Genomic DNA, 5,154 nt, shown 5'->3' on the forward strand with positions numbered 1-5,154 from the left:
ATAAAAACAAACCAAAGTTATGCAATAAAAATGTGTAGAAATACATGAAAACCAAGTTACCTGTCAATCAATATGATCCATACCGTGAACTTGATTATAAGGGTTTAATATTTTATTAAAAAAGTCTATAGATCGATAAGCTACTGTGTTTGGGATTTGGGATCAGCCCATATTTCAATTACTAATTTGTTATTAATATTAATAATTTAACATGCAATACACTACCAGTTTATTTAACTTAAGTTGATACATATAAAATTAAATTTTAAAATTAATATAATTAAATTTATGGTCCGGTTCGGTTTTATCTGGTTGGTTTTCTATACAACCATAAACCAAACCATTCAATACGGTTTGGAATTATTGAAACCGACCGACCGAAACTTGAAAAGAAAACAACCGTGAAACTAAACCGATGACCGGTTTGGGCGGTTTCACAGCTTCGAACCGAACCGTGAACACCCCTACTATGAACTCACCTTTGTTTTTGATGAATTGAGACTTGTAACTTTGGTTTAGAGCCCAAATGATTAATAAAGTTGTTATTAGGATGCTACTTTATTTCTTTGGAATAAAATATTCGACCTCGGGTTCCCAGAAAAAGGTAAGTGGGTCCATTCACGCCTTGACACACCACTTGGTTTTTCCTTAGGCCGTAGCCTTGATGACAGAACCCTTGGTGAATATCTATAAATTTGGTGTTTGTTTGGAAGTACAATTGGATTTTATGGTTTAATGTGATAACTTTATGGTTTAGGGTTATTATCTTTTCCATAAAAGAATGGGTTGCTTGCTGTTCAAGACACGAATTTTTAAAAATTGGAAAACTTTGAGTTAGATTACGAAAGTTTTATATCTTGTAACCGTATGAGTTGTTTAACTTATATTTTTTTTATAAGATTTAAGTGTTTAGTAAAAAAAATATAAAATTCGTAGACTACCAAGGGGTCTAATTCGGAGTCAGTTTAGTAGAAAAATCACTAAAAATCGAAACTTTAACGAATTAAGGTGATTTCAGTTGGATAATTTTTCTAATTCACAGTTATACAATATATCCAAAATTTGGGCCATAATTCGTAAACATGGATGAGTTATGATATTAGTTTTGAGACTAAAGTTTTCTGTCAGGATTTTCAGCAAGACCCTTTATTAAAGAAAAATGGTAAAGACGTTTTTGAATTTTATAAAATTTTACACCAAAATTACATGGATACTAGACACATCAAGAACCAATTTACGTTTTGAAATTCATGATTTGGATACATTATGACCGAGATACAAGCATAGAAATATAAGGTTTTTCTGCAAAATGAAAGAACAAAACATTAAACGGAAATCAGAACTTACTACAAGGAAACGGGTTGTGAATCTATGAGAGAATGAGGATCACGACTTTGCAACCTTGGCGAATATTTCAGAACCATGATATGGAAGTAAGATGAGATGATAAACTTATCGTCTTCGCTCGTGAAATGCAGCACCTTCCTCGCGTTATGTACGACGTTGATGTCACCGAAAATTGAACCGTTTTCTTCAATCGTTGTCGTTGAATATCATCAGAATCGTTGTAGTGGTGGTAGACATATGAAGAGGTGAAGATCGTTGGTGAAAGAAGGGGAGGGGTAATGTTTATCACAAGTGTGTATGATAGGGTAAAAGGTATATGAGTCCTCTGAACCATTCAACAAGTTTTTGGAACTGAACCATTAAGATGTATTATTTTGATCAACCAAATGGTCTGAATCTGAGCGAATCAGATATGGACCTCTTAATGGTCTCATTCAAAGCCAAACAAACACCCCCTAAATTTAGCCTGGTTTACTCTCTATTTAAACAGTTCTTCTACTTGTAATTGCTTATCACGGGTTTTGAGAGCATAAAACAATAATAAATGTTTAGTTGTAGCCCTTGGATGTAGGTCACTGTGACATTTGAGCCAAAACCAGGTACACCTCGGTACGTCTTTACCAATTAAGCAAATAAACGCGTATTACGTAACGATCGAACGATTAACCGAACGGGTCTGGTTATGACCCAGATATCCCGAGGGGCCATCTATAATTGATATACGATTGATATAAGCTAATATATTAGTATTATGGCCTTAGTTTGATAGCAAACAAGTTAAACGAAAACATGCTCGTTTAACTACCTGCTATAGATTTAAATGCGAAAGATAGTTACAAACCAAACATTGTATCATCTGTTAAGTCGAAAAAGACTTACCAAACATTTATTTGAAATTTTTAAGCGATCCATGAAAATATTTTTGAATTTTACAAACGTATAATATGTTTTTATAAATTTACACAAAAATAGCTGAAAAACACTCGTTTTCGCACTGTTTGACGCACCCGATATATTTTTCGAGCCAAAAACCGAACCCGAAATAAATTTGGACTTGGGCTTTTGCGTTTGGGCCTGGAAATCCAGAGTTTCGGCTGAATTTGGGCCAAGGGGAGAGGCTTAATGTGTTGCGGGCGCCACCCCGATAAACAATTTGTTTTTTTATGTAAATTTCTTTATATATAATAGCCAAGATATTTTTACCTCAAACTTTGAAAAATCTGGATCCTCATCTCGTTCCCTAGCCATAACTCCAAGAAAACTCTAGGTAAATTCATATTTCATCATTTTTTAACATGTTTAATTAGGTTTAATACCATATAAACCTAGTTTAATTGCCAAAAATCATTCCTAACCATGCAAAAATCTTAAAAATGGTTCAAAATTATTTTTTGATCATACACATGGTTAGGAATCATAATCATACTCTTTTTTGGCCATAAACACGGATTAGAGGGTTTAAACAGCGTTTTTACGGTTCAAAAGTTCAGTTTTATACACTAACCGAAACCCTAAGTTAAGGGGCTGTTTGGTTGATGAAACTTGCTTGGTTTGTGATACAGGACCTGTATCTAGCTTGAATAGAAGCACAAGATCCTGAAACCTTGATTAGAGAGACGAAAACGAACCAAAACCGCTAAGGTAATGTCGACTCACTCGTTTACGGGCTGTTTAGGTTAAGGTTGTGATGTGCATATTATTAGGTCTTGAAATTTTGCAGGGACCATATCATTGAGTCTCTGTTCAAATTCGGTAATTTTTCGTCCATCCGAGAATATTTGGCGAATTTATTACCGAATTGAGACGTTTATTTGGGAAAATAGTTAAAATGCTTGAAAAATTAGGAAATTTTGTGGGGAATTCAGATTTGGTATATTTTGATTAGGGGTGCACACATTTCGGTCCGGACCAAAAAACCCGACATAACCGACCTAAAATACCCGAACCCGAACCGATCCTACAGTTCGGTGTTCTTGTTCGGTCCTAATATCTACAAAAAATCGGTCTCGGGTTGGGTTCGGTTTTGGACCGAAAACCCACGTGAAACCCGAACTGACCCGAAGAAATATGTTCGTAGAAGAAGTTTGCGATTGATTTTCTGTTGTTTGATTTTGATACAATATCATTCATCTTGCTTATGCTGCAAAAATTACAAACCTGAAACTCAAATGGTCTTTGAAGTTTTCTTGTGTTCATCTCTGGAGGCTAGGCTGGTAAAAGTGAAAGAAACCCTAAAAGTGTATATGTGAAGAAGGTTATGATATTTTCAAATTGTAAGTTAGCAAGATACAACTTTTATAGAATAAAATACAAGCACTTGAAGCTCTTTGAAATTGGTTTTGAACCTTTTTGATTTGGAAAGGGATATATAATATAATCTAAATGAAGTAAAGGTCAAATACAAGAAAAGCAAAGCCCTGACATTCTATATACAAAGTTACATAAATAGTTTATTTTAAAAAGAAAGTGTACAAGAATTGTGTTATTCGTGTTGTCTTTTAAGCGAACCATACAGCTGTCTATACTCACTTTATTTACAGTCTCACGTGTTGTCTTCCTTCTTTATTTTAAATTTAAACATCGGTTATCGTAATAAGCACACAACTCCGGCCACCGGAATAAGTTCCGGCCTATCTTTTCACCATCTTCTTTTCATCTTAACGTCTCTACCACAACAACACATCATTTAATGTTGTTCAGGCCATATCTTTCAGACCTAAAAAAGGAAAAAATTTCGGTCTCGGTTTTATTGTCGAGAACTGATGAACCGACCACAGGTAGGACCGAACCCGATAATCCACAACAGGTCCAGTATTCGGTCTTCATAATCTGCATACGTCGGTCCTCGGGTCGGGTCGGGTTTTGTCCCTTGCACACCCCTAATTTTGATCACATATGAAATTTGAATCATTTGAAAAAACCTAAGTATGTTTTCATATATGCGTTCATATGAGTTTTTATAGACGAATTTGGCCCGAAAAGAATATTGAACAAGGTTGTTAGATTCTGGAATTGATACTGATGGTTTTGGGATATAATTTGAGCATCCAGGAATTTTTGTGAAATTTTTGGAAATCGTTTGGGATAAACGGACGATTTTTAGGCTATATATAGCAGGAAAAATGTATTTTTATAAATTAATAAACCAACAAATTATTCTAGAAATATTTTTATAAAAATCTACATATTTTAACTGATAGGTGGCTAAATTTTCATAATTTAATGATTAACAGTTAATTATTTATGCTAATTTGAAAATTAAACAAATTCAATTCTAATAAAAAACGGCAAGTTCGTGATTAACGAATCCGCGGGAATATTAGAACACCAAGAGTGATCAAAAATCATATTTTTGGATTAACTAATTAAACGAATCTTTTTATGAGAAACCTGGACAATCTAGATAGATTGTGCGCGTTTCTCCTCAAATCAATCTAAATAAACATAAACGGGCCCCATAGCGAATCCGGAACCCCAATGTGTGATCTTTCTTTATAACTTAATCAATTTGACGACCAACACATTTACCCAAGCCTACTTCCACATAACTGTTTTCTAAACGCATAAATGAACAACTTGGCCCAGCTGGTAAAACGGAGAAACTGAGCCAAGTTCGGTTTTTAGTATTAGACATTGAACAACATCACAACCTAAGCCTATTGACACTTTCTGGGCGTTCCAGCTATACCCAGATTAGATATACAGCCCAGTTTAGTATTGAGATTATAATAATATTAAAATATTAATATTATTATAATATTGATTATAGGAACCCATGATTACAAGTCAAACAAACCTCGAACCGAC

Source organism: Bidens hawaiensis, unplaced genomic scaffold (assembly GCF_021521415.1).
Source record: "Bidens hawaiensis isolate Kalapana, Puna unplaced genomic scaffold, B.hawaiensis_p1.1 tig00014774_1, whole genome shotgun sequence".
NCBI classification, from domain to species: Eukaryota; Viridiplantae; Streptophyta; class Magnoliopsida; order Asterales; family Asteraceae; genus Bidens; species Bidens hawaiensis.